Here is a 17,671-nt window from a genome sequence, read left to right on the forward strand (position 1 = left end):
AAACAATTATTTCACACCCATTCAGACCGTTTTGATTCAGACTATAATCTGCAGAAAGCTTGTTGCAAGACATTGTGCACTTGTCTCTGGAAGGCAGTGGCTGCAGATACCAGAATATGTGATTTTAGTTTAATTTCTGATTGATTAAAAATTGATTAAATGATAATTGGGCTTCGTGATTTCACTGACTGTTACTATAGCAACATATTTGTCAAATGTTTCTCTTCTGTAGACCCGACTTGATTCAGAAGAACCTTAACTCTGCAGTCAAGTATGCTCATAGACCAGATGACATTGGTAAACCAGGCAATGAAGGATACAGCTGTGTTCATGCACATCAGAAACATGCTGTACTCATCAGAAATGTCAGAAGGAAAACTCAATAGAATTTGCACAGCGACACATATTAGCTGGTAGTTTGTAAACCAGCAGTTGCTATTTGCCGCCTCCCTCTCCTTGTCCTAATTCTCCTCGACCTCTCTGCAGCCTTTGACACGGTCGACCACTCTATTCTCCTGTCCTCCCTCGCTGACCTGGGACTCTCTGGCACTGCTCTTGCCTGGTTTTCCTTCTACCTCTCCGATCGCTCGTGCTGGGTGTCCTGGCATGGCTCACCCTGCCTTTTACTCTCTTTCTACAGGCGTCCCCCAAGGCACAGTCCTGGGACCCCTCCTGTTTTCTCTCTACACCCGCTCCCTGGGTCCCATCATCTCCTCCCATGGCTTCTCGTATAATTTCTATGCTGATGAAGCCCAGATCTTCATCTCCTTTCCCCCTTCTGACTCCCATATCACCTCCCGTATCTCCACCTCTTGGCCATCTCCTCCTGGATGCACTCACATCATCTTAAACTCAACCTCTCCAAATCAGACCTCCTTTTCTTCCCCCTCTTTCTCAGCCCATCTCTACTCTAGCACACTCCTCTCTCTTTAGCAACACACATAGAATTCGCCCCTTCCTCACCAACTACTTCATGCAGCTCCTAGTTCAGGCCCTGTAAGTCGCCCTGGATAAGGGTGTCTGCTAATAAATAAATAAGTAAATAAATAAATAAATAAATAAATAAATAATTGACTTGGCTGCTCCAAGCAGAGGAAAAACCTGTTCATTTTTTATCCAATCATAACATCCAAAACTTGAAGCACAGGCCACCAAGTACTTGTATTGATGGCTGTGATTGTGCTAGGGTTCACTGATGGTTTCTTCCATCCTATTCATAGCCTATTATTGGTCTATCAAGTTCTTATTATGCAGCTGTGACGAGGTACGCCCCGTCCCTATGTTTATTTGTACATTATTGTTATTTATATGTATTCTGTATTATTATTGTGTGGCAGTGGGTGAAAGCCCTGCCCGTGCACGGGTGTACATATGTGGGGAGTATTGAGAAGCAAGGAGGGTTCAAATCCTCCCTGCAAACACACATGGGTGTATAAAATAGGTGTTCACGGGTGGTAATGGAGAATTCGTTTTGAGGATTAATGTTGCTGATAGAGGTTCGTGTTTTGTGTGCTGCGCTGCGCTGTGCTATGGGGTTTAAATATATGAGGAATTATCATGCGTGTTCAGGGGAGTTTGTATTTGTGAAGCCATGTTTATGTTATGGAAGCGGCGGCTTGGCCTGAAACCACGCTAGTTCAAAGTGTTTTGTATTGTTTTGTTTAAACTGTTTATTTTGTTGCTGTGTTTTGTATTTATGATTAAAGTACTCGAAAGCACTTTCTTGTGTTTGAGTCTCATTTATTGATTTCTGATTTTGTATTGCGTGTTTAAAGTTGATGTAGTTATTTCTTGAAACACCCCATTCTACAGTATACGTACAGTGGATGTGTAGAAGTGCAGTGAAACCACATTTACACAAACTATCTGGGGCTGTATGTAAAGTTGTTAACATAAAATAAAGGGTTCAAAAAGACATTGTGCAAAAATACGTGACACATAAGCAATATTATGAAAGTCAGGGGTCGATGTTAGCCAATGTTTTAATACATATTTAGTAAAACAATTCATTTGGCCAGCCTTTTACACAGAACAAAACTAGCCTGGCTGACATAGCTACACGTATGTAATACAAGTTCTTTCGTTGTTTTGGTTCCCCATAAAACACTTAGGTATCACAACAGTCACTTGCCCAAACATATATGTCATTGTAGTGAACATTTATTTTATGCTGATAATGTGGAGAAGCAGACCTGATCATTTGAATATTACACCTTCCCAATTCCAATGCACATAACCATGAAATAGACACAAGGTGATTTATGCACAGCTGGTTTCTTATTATTATTATGGATTAAAAGGAGAAAAAAAAATCTGTGTGTGCAGATTTCAAGTGTTCCTAGATATAGATGAAGTGATGGATTACCCTCATTTAAATACAAGGTGGCTTGAATTCAATATGATCCTGTCTTAGAAAAATAGTTATGATTGTATTAAAAAAAATACTGCATCCAATAAAGGTGCTCCGCGTGGAGTACAGGATGCGCCTTATAGCCTGGAGATCGCAGATTCGAATGTCATTGCCAACCGTGACCAGAGGTTCCTAGGGGGCGGTACACAATTGGCAGAGCGCCGCCCGGGTAGGGAGGGATCAGGTCGGCAGGGGAATCCACAGTTCACCGCGCACCAGCGACCCCTGTGGCTGATAGGGTGCATGTGTATCTGCAGTGGAACCATTCAGATCTGTGTTGTCCTCCGGCACTATAGGTCTGGTGGCTTCACTGTGGATCCGCAGTGCGAAAAATGATGGATTGGCAGGAACACGTTTCGGAGGATGCGTGTTTCAGCCTCTGTTTCCAGAGTCGCCGGGGGGTTGCAGCGGTGAACCAGGATAAAAACAATAATTGGGCATTCCAAATTGGGGAGAAAAACCATTGCCGATGACTAAAATTAAAAAATAAATAAATAAATAAAAAATAATACTGATATATACGATAATACTGATGCTAAATATTAAAGTAGTTTCCTTTAGAGCACATGGTCGGGGACAACACCCAAGTACTGTATGTCTTATTTATTTATTGTACCATTGTGGCAAAGTGGCTGCTGAGATGAACAGGTGCAGAGGTAATGCAGTGCAGAAATAGTCACAAGTAAAAACTGTAATCCGATTTGGAAATGTTATTTTTATTTTTAACACAAATCCTGGTCTGGCGACCAAACAATAATCCTCCGGCAATACACCCCTGGTGTAAAGCTCGGCAGGAAAATGATAATAATGATTTGTAAACAAAACAAATAATAACATGGTATCCGCTCCCACAATACTACTAACACAAATCACAGGTCCGGGTGCGTGCAGTAGTGCTCAAGGTGGGTGATAACAATAAACAGTGACTGTGGTGTTGTTGTTCCGGGTAGTGCTGGCCCAAGGCGACAGCTCAGGAGACGTGTTAGACGTCTAGTGAATTTATAAACAAAAGACAATTACTAACGGTGCTACAAACAAACAAAACACTCACAAATACTTTTAATTATTTTTGGGAACTCTCCCGGTCCTTCCAGTTCCGTTCTTCTCTGAACCAAGCAAAGGAAAAGATTTACGATTCTCCGGCCCCTTTATGCCATTCCACATGACCCCTTGGTAAACGATTGCAGCTGCCTTTACTGTCTGCAGCTGCTACCTCGTTTCCCTTCTGGGTCAATACGTTCCTGCAACGGTCTCGCCTTCTTCCAGGCTGACCGACTTCCCGTACCAGGGAAAGAACTGTCAGGCCAGCCCATCCAAAGCCTTTCCCTTTCGCTGCTTAGCACCCTCACAGGTCAGGAGGGAGATTTACAACCAAAACTCATTATATTTCTGTCACAACCATTCTAGAACTTTGTGATCCAGTCAGTGTTTTGTACACTCAAGGTTAAAAGACTGCCAGCTCAAACGTTTCTCATCTGCTTCTGTGAGGTAATATATTAATTTTTGGAAATAAGTCCTGCCAAAATCAGAGCAGCATATCTAAATGATATATACCACTTTCTCAAAACATAAATAAGGTCAGTTTGCTACTCACAGGTCGAATACCTGATCTTACATTGTTCAAACTGAGGCATCAAAAGCTTATATCCTATTCATGATCATAGGCCAACTATTATTGGTCCATTGAGCCTAACTTCCTGAATGAGTTCATATTACAGAACTTTATCAGATTACCGCATAATTTGTTTTACTTAAAATGTTTAAAGTTATGGATGATGGTGTTCTACGAGTATATTAATCTGTGAAGCCTTCTAAAATGATTAACAATGGCCATTGAATTGAAATCATCTAAGGTTCAGAAATGTTCATCTGAAAATCACCATTGGGAAGGTCCAAGGGAACTTCAACATGGTACTAACTCTTCAGAAATGCCACACCAGAAGCTTTTAGAATATTAGGGTTTTATTTAAATCATAAATGTTCATTTTATCTGGATTATACAAAATGGACACAACCCTTTGCACCACCTGTCATGTATCATAGGGGTCCTATTATCGACATTTATTGTACAGTACTATAGTACGAGTATAGTATAGTATTCTTGCGGTGCCTATTAGTCAATACTCAGTGTGGAGGTGATTGTTTCTGGAATGTAGTGAAACCTCATTTATCCAAATGAATTGGTAGTGTTTATTTTTTAACAGGTGTGTTTTATTTTACATGTCACTAATTATTTAGACTGTTTGCAATCATTCTGAGTGGTCCTTGGTACTTTCTTTAATACTGAGTTGTTATTATTTTCCTCTCAATAGGGCTTTGAGCTTGTCTAGGGAATCACCAGGACTGAACAGCCTCTCACATTCCATTTCAAACATGTGACAATTTGAACTTTCAACTCTGTATTTATATGGAACTGGCAGAGCTGAACTTAGGATTCTTAAGCTCAAAGCCAGGTAAAGCCAGATTTAGAGAAATATGATAACAGAACACAGAACCAGTAATGTAAATGTAAAAAAGAAAAAGTAAGAAAATTAAATTTGAAGTACCACACTGAACAACACAGGACTTACAGGACATAAGGAGGGTAAGCGCCTTTTCTTTATTGGACAGAAGAACATTGAACACAGACTGACAGGTTAGCAGAAGACTGTTTGGATAACTGGGGGTGGGTCATAAAAATACATGTCTGGATAACAGTTTTATTAAAAAAATCAACCTCCCAGTACTGCTGATATTTCTCTATATATTAAGTATTGTTCTAACTGAAATGGTAAACATTGCATGAAGGTTAACATTTATGTCTTTAGCCCGAGTAATAAGGGTGTACCAGAGGTGCCATCTGTAGCAGGTGGCTTCCTGTAGCAATGGAATTGCCAAGCTTGTGTCAATATGAATTACATTTCTATAGTGGATGTGTTTGTTTTCTGTTATATATTATGGTGGTAAGAGATTTTCAGAACATGTCTGTCCCCCTTGCGTCATTACATCTTCACACTTTCTACTACCTCTTCTGAAGGTATTCTTATTTAGCTACAATTTCTTGCAAACAGGGGAAGCTGTTAATATTCTGCTGCATGAATTGAATGTTTTCTTTGTGTGGTTTTCTTTGGTATTTGAGACCTACTGACATTATCCAGCGGATTGACATTTCAAATATTTGCAGTGCTCAGTGGGTACTAATTCAGTGAAGGTGAACAGCAGGCTTCTCACACAGTGGCCCAGCAGTGATGTGTGTCCATTTAATCACAACCCCTGAAATGAGATCAAACAGCAATGCGTCTGCAGACTTTTAAATCTGCAGTATGGAGGGAGAGCAGATAACAAATTGAAACATACATAACCTAAAATTCACGGCAACAGAGATTTTTAAATGTTTTTCTCTGTACCATTTCAGTACTCTGTACTAGTACTTAACTTGTTTGCATCTTTATCTATTATTTCTGCTTGTATCTACTTTCAGCTTGGATAATATGGGCAGCAGTGTGGAGTAGTGGTTAGGGCTCTGGACTCTTGACCGGAGGGTTGTGGGTTCAATCCCCAGTGGGGGACACTGCTGTTGTACCCTTGAGCAAGGTACTTTACCTAGATTGCTCCAGTAAAAACCCAACTGTATAAATGGGTAATTGTATGTAAAAATAATGTGATATCTGTATAATGTGAAATAATGTATGATGTGATATCTATATAATGTGAAATAATGTATAATGTGATATCTTGTAACAATTGTAAGTCGCCCTGGATAAGGGCGTCTGCTAAGAAATAAATAATAATAATAATATGAGATATAGCTAGCAGCAATATTCACAAATAATACTAAAAAGTTGAAAAAACGCCTTTGTCATAAATTATGGGAAAACACATTGTTTAACTTCTGTCTGTCATCATAAGAGTTTATGTATAACATAGTCACAAATCTAGTGATGACGATATGAATTGAATCATTACATTCACAAAACTGTTCAGGGCTTGTTTGTAAAACATGGAATTAATTTCTAAATATTGATTCAGAGAGCTGACCGTTAGGGACCTTCCTCTTAGCTCAAGATATTCTCACATGTTTATTTCAACTTCTTCAAACTTGTTCCAAACTTTTCAGGATCCTTTAATTCCTTATGCTTTCTAAACATACACACAAATAAACCCCATCAGCACCATAAAGAATCGTATTATCAATTGACATTTTATCACTCACACCTTTATGTCACTCTTAAATTTTCACATCACACAAAGTTACGAACGCTAAGGTGGTCCTGGAGGCAATTTATTTCCATTATAACCTCTACTTTTCAACTCTTAAACATATAAATCAAGTCACTCATTGTCCCTTACTATGCTCGTCAGACAAATTATATCCTGTGTCAACTTGAAATACGTGTCTAAATCGAGGACTTGATTCAATAATTCATTCCATTGAACCTGCTTGGATGAAGCTGAAAACCTTTCAGCTTTTTGGGTGTCACAAATTGCTGAAGGACTTCAAGGTTTGTTCCTTATCAAACTACCATAAAAAGACCAAATCTCTCTCTCTGTCAGTAATTGCTGTTAAGCTTTCAGTGATCACATTATTACATTCCTGTTCCAGACTTCTGACCTGTGGAGGACTGCAGACATTTTTAATAGTCTTCAAGCAAAATAACGTCTAGTATTCTTTATAATAATAATAAAAAAAAAACATACTGGATGCGTATGAAATTATATTCTAGCACACCCCCTGAATACACTGGGTCTGTTTTATCAGTTAAACACAGCTCAACAGGCCAATTCTCAATGTTTTTGTCACTTTCCAGTTCTCTAACAAGCTGTTATACTTGTAGTTAAGTATGGTGCTGTCTCACATTTCTGAAATTATATTAACCTTTCATATATTAATCCCTGGGGAAAGTTGGATGTCTGAATTACTTTAGACAGTTATCAACAGGACTGTGCATTAGGGTCAGTTTGAGTGTGTTTCTTTATTTCTTTTGTTATATACATGTCATTAGTGGTAGGGTTTAGGCATCTATAAAAAATTACAGAATACAAAAATAATTTAGCTTTGTGGACTAATGCAATGAATTCTGTATTTCTGGAAGCACAGCTTAGTAGACTTTATTTGAATGTTTAGATTTATGAGTGTTTTATGTTATTAATTTATTAAAGATATTCTTAATATTTAATGTATTACTTGTTTTATATCCTATTATAAATGTCCTCTCTGTTTCTCTGTTGTTGATTCTGCTCAGAAGAATGACAACTAGGGGTGTTCAACTGTAATTTCTGTGCTACTGTGAATTGGTATCACTTCAGAGATGTTTTAAGTGGTTGAAAAAGGACATTAATGAGCCTGGTAAATAATAATTAAAGTCCAGTGGTGGCTAGGCTGAGGCCTCAAAACTAATTTCACTTAAAAACAGCTGGTCTTAAACTTTTAGCGGTGAAATGTTTTATTTATAGATACAATTGTTTGCCTATAACTGTGGTTTCCGGTATATTGAAAATGAGTACTATGGCTACGGCTACTAGTCTCAGATTGCTTCCAGTCATGCATATAAAATATAAAAAACCCTGTTGATTTCTCCAAAGCCATCATCAGTCATTCTGGGTGCAAACTGGCGACCTTAAAAACTGGAGAACGGAGACTGCAGTGTACTAATTACTGAACCACAGTGCCAGCTATCTCTTGGGTTTCGTCTCTTTGAGTATAATAAATCGACACATTTGGGTTTGCCAAGGCTGATATCAGTTCAGGCAGAGAGAAAAAAAGCCATAGGGAGCTTAGTTAGAGGCTTTGATTCGATCTGAGCGAAGAAAAGTCAAATTCCATTAGAAGTAGAAGGCTGTCTGAAGCCCAGTGCTACCACTCAGCAGAGAGATAGAGAGTGAGGGAGATTCTCAGTCAATTGGTGTATGTACACTGCACTCACGATTCTGCAGGTGAGGCCCTTCAAGCATTAACATTTTATAACAGTCACTGCGGGCCAGTACAAAAAAGCAATAAAATCACATTCAAACACGGATTCATATTCACAAAACCAATAAGAACACCCTCCACAGTGTTTTCTTTAATGGAGTACCCTTTCCTTCAGCAACATTATTTGCAACATTTGCTGTTCCCAACCCAACGACTCCAAGGTTGCTGACAAATAAACTGCATATATGGTATTGTGGCAAAGTGGTTAGTAGTGCGCAGGTGTGTTGGTGATGCAGCGCTCCAAACAACGACAGACAGCAAAGTTCACGGTCTTATGCTTGCCTGTAGCAACAGCTCCCGGTACATATTAGCCGTCTAACAAGAACAAACAGTAACTGTTAGACAGACAAACAAACAAAACACTAAACACTCACGATATGTTTTTACTTCCGTTTCCTTATGGGTCCTCTCAGTAACCATAACAAAGGAACATATTGCATCATCACATCCCGTGAAATACCCTTAGTCACGCCCCCTCCGATAGCTAGTTCAATCACATATCCTCTAATCCATGACTGACACATCTCGTACCGCATTAGGGTGATGACTTCTGGCATTGTGACACCGCCCCCTTCCTGAATGGCTGGTTTCCGACTGACCCTGGAATTAACTGCCAAACCATCCAGTACGAGGCACACTGTTCCTGTTATACAGTGCACTCACAGGTCGGGAGGGAGATTGTTGATTAGGATTCATTTGCTCTCTGTCACAGGTATACACTATAAAAACTGTGCCTGTGGTAGAATCGGTATTATATGCCTAATATATTTAAACCGTTCATAAGAGCAGACTGTTGCAATTGTATCATTTCCTCCAGACAACCTTACCCTGTCATTCTGGTGAATTTGCAAGGATTCATTATTTGATTTGCCCAAAGCAACACTGACTGCTGCATGGAATTGAAACCCCACAAGGCTCTATGCACTGTGTGTACTTTGCATGGAACTGAAACCCCACAAGGCTCTATGCACTGTGTGTACTTTGCATGGAATTGAAACCCCACAAGGCTCTATGCACTGTGTGTACTTTGCATGGAACTGAAACCCCACAAGGCTCTATGCACTGTGTGTACTTTGCATGGAATTGAAACCCCACAAGGCTCTATGCACTGTGTGTACTTTGCATGGAAATGAAACCCCACAAGGCTCTATGCACTGTGTGTACTTTGCATGGAAATGAAACCCCACAAGGCTCTATGCACTGTGTGTACTTTGCATGGAAATGAAACCCCACAAGGCTCTATGCACTGTGTGTACTTTGCATGGAACTGAAACCCCACAAGGCTCTATGCACTGTGTGTACTTTGCATGGAATTGAAACCCCACAAGGCTCTATGCACTGTGTGTACTTTGCATGGAATTGAAACCCCACAAGGCTCTATGCACTGTGTGTACTTTGCATGGAAATGAAACCCCACAAGGCTCTATGCACTGTGTGTACTTTGCATGGAATTGAAACCCCACAAGGCTCTATGCACTGTGTGTACTTTGCATGGAATTGAAACCCCACAAGGCTCTATGCACTGTGTGTACTTTGCATGGAATTGAAACCCCACAAGGCTCTATGCACTGTGTGTACTTTGCATGGAAATGAAACCCCACAAGGCTCTATGCACTGTGTGTACTTTGCATGGAAATGAAACCCCACAAGGCTCTATGCACTGTGTGTACTTTGCATGGAATTGAAACCCCACAAGGCTCTATGCACTGTGTGTACTTTGCATGGAATTGAAACCCCACAAGGCTCTATGCACTGTGTGTACTTTGCAAATAAATGAAGCATGAAGGGCAACACCTGAAAGGAATTATAAATAATTAAAATGAACCAAGCAGTGCATTTGTGACTTCTGAAACATTTTGTAATTTAAGAAAAAAAATAAAAATACCATGGTTAGAAACTGTTTCAGCTTTATCTATATTAGAAAATAGATACAGTATTTCTGAAATGAACATGAACCAACAAATAAAATGAGATTTGTGGAAAGAACCTGGTTGTATATTTAGAATACAGTTCATTCAGTATCTTTTTGAGGCTAATCTCGTGTATCCTTTATCCTTTGTACTTTATAAATATGCTAACTAGTGAAGAACCTGCACCCTCCTGTGACTTTTTGTCTGACAGACAAGAATTACAGTTTGCAAATGATGAAATAAAAAAAAAAGTATTTTGTTGCTGCAAAAAAAACTCTACAGTATATACATAACATGTACAATAATACAATTAAAAAACACTTTCCTGTTCCATGAATTGAATGACAAAAGTGCATTGTAATGTTATATTTTAGGATGCAACATCTATGAGTAAGAAAATTACTAGTCACCCAAACGGCAAAATGCCCCAAAAAAAAAAAAAACTAGTGGTCTTAACAACAGTGTCAGTGCTCCTGTTCATCAGATCAGTCGGCCCGCCACTGGTATTATTTAAACCTGAAGATTATGTTAAACATGGCTAGGCAAATGTCAGGAGCTATAAGGCACAAAACCTGCATGCAGATGAGAACTTGAAGCATATGTGGAAGCTACTGCAAATCAATGTCTGTGCATTACTGTAGGTAAATAACCAAGACATAATTCTATCCCTCTTCCTTGCTTATAAGATCTGTATATAAAATATCAGCTCCCAGCTGCCTGCCCAACAGCATTATCACAACATATTACATTTGCATTCAAATAAAACATTATACCTGAACAGCTTAATATACTGGTGGTGTTTAAACCTCTGGACTTATTTGCTTGATATGCAAAACACAGGATGTAAAACTTTTGTAATGAAGAAAACTGTAAAGACAGAATTCACTTTTCATTTCTTCTGCCTTGCAGAAGGGCCATAATTCTTGTGCTAACATTCTGCCTATATTTAGAGACCAGGATTCATGTGAAGTAGGCTTGGCAGTTTTTTTTTTTTTTTTCATCACTGGATAGTAAGTATAGTAAACTGTTAGATTGCAGCATCTGGCTCAGGAACATGCTGATCATTCATTTTATCACATGGCTATTGTGATGACATACGCAACTGTGAGCCACATCCACATTTTCCACGCGATACAAATATAGTGTATACAGATACAGTGCTGCTCTTGATGACATTTGTGTAAAAGCATATTCATTCCACACAATTCATAATGCAGAAATTCAGCATTAAGCATAGTGCAGATTCTATGAATTCCAAACACAGTACAGAGTCAGTGTTGGCCAAAGCTGGCCTTTCCACTCCTGGTCTTTGTTCCAACCCTGTTCGAAATGGTTTAATTTGACCAATTCAACCTCCATTCAGACCTTGAAGTAATTAATAACCTGTTAAACCTGGACTGGACCATAAGAACCATGATTGGCCACACCTGGTCTATCAACTAAATTGTCACTAGCTGGTCCCAAAAACAAAAATTTACTTTTACATTGTTACATGTTTAATTAAGTTTTGCAGACTACTAAACGTTTAAGGCAAGCAACTTATTCCAAAAATCTGCTAACCAGATTGCGTACATACCCCATTTGTCTGGTTGCTTGATGTTGTACTGTGTTCAGTCTCACTACCTAAATTACAGAGGTAGATTCATTAAGTTAAAGTATCTTTATTGCTTTACAAGTTGAATCTTTAGTCCCAGTAATAACATTTATTCTCAAGAGTAATGTGAATTAAATGGTACAGTATCACCTAAATGCAAAGTGTTTTCATTTGTTTACATACTGATCAGTCTCACTGACAATGAACCATTTATGACAGTTTGCTTACTAAATGCAAGTTTTCTTTTTTAAGGCATCTTTCTGTTGCCTGTAAGGAAATCTTGATCACTGAAGTAAGTAATACACTGTGTTAAGTCACAATGTCTCGTAGAGTGAATAGAGGCTAACTGTGGTCACTTTTATGAACTTGGGCGGTTGAGTAGAGATGTAATGAACAAGTCGATGACATGGGTCATAGCTTTTAGACTTTATGGACCCATACTTAATGGAGACAAAGAGGGGGCTAGAAGCAGAGCAGAGATCATGATTGAGTTACTCCGCTGTAGCAGCTAAACAGAGAAAGACATGGGAATGTAACATTTATAGGGTATAATTAGGGCTTCTGTTTTTTTTAGTTTTATTAATTGAATTATTTGCTTATTTTTAGCTATTTTCGAGTTTTATGTAAATCTTTTTTTTGGGGGGCTTTTGTTTTTGATATACTGTAAGAAATTAGTGTTTTAGGTTACTTTCCAAAATGCTTGAGTGTTTGTTTTTGTGTGTGTGTGTGTCAAAATATGTATAGTAACTCAACAGTACTTGCACACTTAAGTTGTACCTTCTTTCCTTTGCTATCTTCCACAACGAAATCCCTATGGTCACAGGCACATTCTTCTTGGGTTTTGTGTGTACTAATTTTTGTACATTTCACCACAATTCTGTTTTAAATTCTCCATGTCTTAACTCTGATACAGTTTTAAATCCTGCTAACAAGCCTCCATCCTGATTGTAATCTCATTTTAAATCTCGCAAGTGGAGTCTCCAATAAAAATGTAGGAATGTGCTGTCACTCAGTAGTTGGGGCGGGTTTAAAGTATTCAGAACTAATCAATGATAGATACAAGTCAGGAAGGCAGGACATTGCCCGAAATGTATTTATTATTATTTTTGTGGTAGGTTTTATTTTTTAAAATGTGAAAAAGGTAAAGTCAATGTGAATAGATTTACCATTTCCACAGTTTCTACAGTGTTTATTGGCTATCCACTGATTTAAAATGTTTTGTATCGGGGTGTTTTATCGGCTTTTATGGGTAAAAACCGAAAATCAGAAGCCCTAGGTATAATCAGTCAGTGAATTAATGCTGAAATACCCTGATATAAGATGTTGAAGTGTCTCAAGTGTTTATAGCAACATGAATTCCAAAAAGTCTTACAGTACTTTTTACATCACAGGCATTTTTCATCCATATCTTTAAATACTCAGTCATAAGGTATTCAGTAAAACAAATACATTTTTTTTTTTTAGTTTGCTTAATATAATTTCTCACCATCAATTAAGCAAAAATAAAATATCACCTACACTGTAAGTGTAACAGGGCTGGGCACAAACCGGCAGCCACGCACACTGCAAGTGAGGGTTATAACTACTATGCAAAAGTGCCCGGCTCATCTTCATTTGTAGTTTTAGAGCTTTTAACCTCATCTCATCTCACCAACGGGACAGACCAGCAGTGCATCGCACAACACTGCCCGTTACACTAGCCTTTAAAAAACAAAAGTATATACTGTAAATGTGTTCCTTAGAGAGTACAGATGCAAGACTTTCAGTTATGATCAAACATGCTTTTCAAAGTGCACCGTCTTCTGCCTGAAGTGAATGCAATAGTTCATAAAACCGGGGCTGACAGGCCACCTAGTGACATCACTGATAAGAGCAAAACCAAGTGATCGAATTATCTGTGTGTTGTCAGGTCATTAAGTAAATCAGTTATACATAACCTTCATAAACCTGTCTATGGTTGCCCCCAGTTCTTTTTTGTTGTTTATGCAGGGAACATCTATTCCTTGGAGGGTTGATAATGCATTGCAGATTATATTAACTATATTTTTTGCAGCATGGTAGTTTATAAAATGATTGTACACAGGGTTTCATTGCTTGCTGATTCATGCCCAGCCAGAGGCAAGTCTTTGCTACACCACATCAGTCTCCACCAAAGAAAATAATGTTTCCGAACTGGGCTATAGGAAGCTGTAATGGGATTTTGATTTGAAGAGTTTATAGCAGGGAAATGTGAGGTAAAGCATAGCAGACGGTTTTTAATATTTAATATTTTCTGTCGCTTATTTATTATGCTGCCTGCTGCAGTCCAGAGAAGACTGTGGCATCCTTTCAACTGCAGCTTATATTTAAAACAGCAAAAAAGACAGGATTGAGGCTTTCTGGACCTCAGGGTCACTTTCACACAAATATGCAGCCTTCATGGAGCTCAGCAGCTCTGGAAGACCTTGTGCTGCAGTTACAGTGATTTTTTTAAATACTATTTAACCCTGTACCATTCAGGATTGAATGGACTTAATTGTCTGTAGTTATTTGAGTATGTCTTTGACAGCTGTATTACATTGCCGGCATACATTTTAATCACTGCTCTAATGTGTATTTGGTTGATACTGCAGGTGGGAATATGTTATACAAGGCAATTTGACCCTGTTGGAAATTCCAGCACGTCTAGTCTGGTCACAAGTATGTTTTGTTTTAAAATAAACTGAAAAAAACACATAAAAAACAATACACCTTTGATCATCTAAAATTCCCAGCCAAACACTATACAACACTCCTGTTTTTGTGAAACAAAAAAGCTTTTGATTTTATTGAGTAGTGATCACAAAATTAAATGTGCACCTCATCGGTTCTACCACCTGTAGTAGACAGTAACACAATGCTCTTGTCAATTTTGTTTTGTGACTAAGTAAAAATAAAAAGGCAATAATGTTGTATGAAAAAAAAAATCTAAACGTGTATCTTTAGGTTCATGCTGTTTTTGTACACTGTGGTGTTGGATAAAAATGTCAAAACAGATTCAGCAAATTTCCAGCTCATTATTAGATTGCGGGCCTGCTATAAATGTATTTCTAGGGCTAATGTTACAATAGATAAGGCGTGGTAATATGGGGTCTGTGATGACTTATTTATTATACAGTGTGTTATAGCTGGACAACTTTTAAGAAAATACATATTACATAGACTGCTGTGCAAAAGTCTTAGATATGTTGCATTTTTCTACTCTGATGCATTATGAGCATCAATAATTTACTCAAAGCCTCCACTAGTGTTTTCTACTATTATAACAACCTTGACTTGCATAAAGAAGGAAAAACACTGAGTGAAATAGCTCGCATCATTTGATTTTCAAGGTGTGGTGTCCGAAGCATAATCATCAAGTACAGAGAAACATCATCTGTAATTGACAAACCCAGGACTGGAAGACCCAAAAAGCTGTCTAACAAAGATGAGCAATAATATCTGATAACCTGCAGAGAAACGGTGACTGTTAAATAAAGCTTGGTCCGCTGCAGTTGGTGCTGGTGTAATACTGTATAGATCGCAAGCAGGCTCAATTCTGTGTAAATAAACAATGTGTATTTATATTTTTATTTAAATTATAAAAACATGATTACTGTTCTATATAACATACTTTTAAACTACATATTAATGTTTTATTCCATTTATATGGATTACCTGTAAAATAATAGGATTTTCAATCAAATATAAACAAGTAGCTATGGTGACGTCACCAGTAAAGTATGCAAATGAGTACCATCGAAGGTTCAAACCTGCCTTCCTTAATGTGTTCCGAACCTCCGAAGGTCAAAATGTACCCATTGTTACATGTATTATAACAATTCCATCTCGGGTTTCTGTGACAGTTTATAAATTACTGGACCTTCGGGCTTGTAATTTATGACGTCACAGAAACCCTAGATGGAATTATTTTCCTGTAACTTGAAGCCCATCTATTATATATATATATTGTAGCGTGCATGGAGGAAGGCAGCAGCAGCGCTGGTAGGTGACGTAATCACACACAAAGACATAAGCCCGATATACGCTCCTTGCAAAGGAGCCGGCTCTTTTGTACAACGGTATCGGCGCTATGCTTTAGTGCAAGAGGTCCCGGGTTCGAGACCGCCCTCCGCCTGTGTGTGGATTGCCGCACCCTGTGTGATCTTGGTTCCCACAGGCAGGTGCATCACACAGGGCGAGGCAATCCACACACAGGCGGAGGGCGGGCGCGAAAGTGGGACCTCTCGCACTAAAGCATAGCGCCGATACCGCTGTAAAAGAGCCGGCTCTCTTGCAAGGACCGTATATCAGGCTTATGTCTTTATGTGTGATTACATCACCTACCAACCCTACTGCTGCCTTCCCCCGTGTACGCTACAATATATATATATATATATACACACTAAAACTTCAAATAATCGCAGGGTCTCCAATACTGAAAGTTACAGTCAATACACACACATGGCTGTACAGCGAGCTTACCAGCTTTTCAACAGTGATGTAGAGACCCTGAGGCCACCGGCGTAGATTTGCTAGGGACGGTAGGGACATGTCCCTACCAATGTCAAGGGACCGTTGAATTGTCCCTACCAATAATTTTGATAAATCTGAAACGTCTTTTGTCAAGTCATTTTATCCGCTCCACAAAGGGTTAACTCTCTCAAGATCCCCTCGTTGCTCGTGGTTCTCAACGGGGGGGGGCATGAAACCTTCCAGGGGGGCGCGGTGAACGTTTGAATAATAACGTACTAGTAATAATAACAGTGACGTGCCAAACGATCCTACCGATTTCGCCCTTTGAGTGCAGCGAGTTATTAAAGAGAGAAAAAGAGATACCGGTAGCTTTAAAAAGAATGGCACCCTGGGATTTGTATTTGTAGGTGTTTGGTGGGGTTTGGGGGTGTAATTAGCAGACAAGAAAACTACAAATTCCATAATGCATCACTGTAACACTGACTCAGTGTGCGGCTGACGTCAGGGACCAAGCAGAGTGTGTTGTTTTCATTGAAGCGAGAAAGTGCACAAGGACTCGGGAGTGAAAGGTCGTGTTCCGGGTTTAAAATTTTTTAAAAATCTAGTCATTCTTAAACGGTGTATATTGTGCCACAATTTTCACATTTATTTTTAAAAATAAGAATAAATCTAATCAGTTTAATTCGATATTTGTGTTTGTTGGTTAATGCGTTGTCACATTATTTCTATCCGCCTTCCTCCCTTTGTAACTAACTTAGTCCTTGCTAGATATTTTTGTATCGTGTGTGTAAAAAGCGAAGACGAACAAATGTATTTGTTTGAATGGACAGTGTGACTATCCAGGAGGCTAAATAAACGCACTATATTATATAGGCAGTAATAAAAAAATACATATTAAAAAGTCAAAGGGAGGGGGGGGGGCTGGGGTGGGAGAGGAAACAGATATAAAAATTAATTCCGGTGGGGCGTGAGTAAAACAAGGTTGGGAATCGCTGGCTTAGGCTGGACTCTGGAAAGACGCTCATCTGAAGCTGCCGTTTGCCGGTCAGTCTGATAGGAGTGTGAGCCACTGACTGAATGAAACCCAAGTACCGCGGCTGAAGGTATTGTCAGCTCGTCAGCAACATAGTTTGAGTGAATAAACCTACCTACCTACCTAATGGCTAGGTAAGTAGGTTTATTACGTTAGCAACCCATTGCTAGCTGCTAACCACACGTCCCCATGTTTTGATATCGTCTACCAACTAAGGTTATCTAATCACTTCAATTTGGCTCTAGGTGACTAAAGCATAGTGGCAGCCAAAAAAAGAAAGATGGACGTAAGGAAGTTTTTT

Source organism: Acipenser ruthenus, chromosome 6, assembly GCF_902713425.1.
Source record: "Acipenser ruthenus chromosome 6, fAciRut3.2 maternal haplotype, whole genome shotgun sequence".
NCBI lineage: Eukaryota > Metazoa > Chordata > Actinopteri > Acipenseriformes > Acipenseridae > Acipenser > Acipenser ruthenus.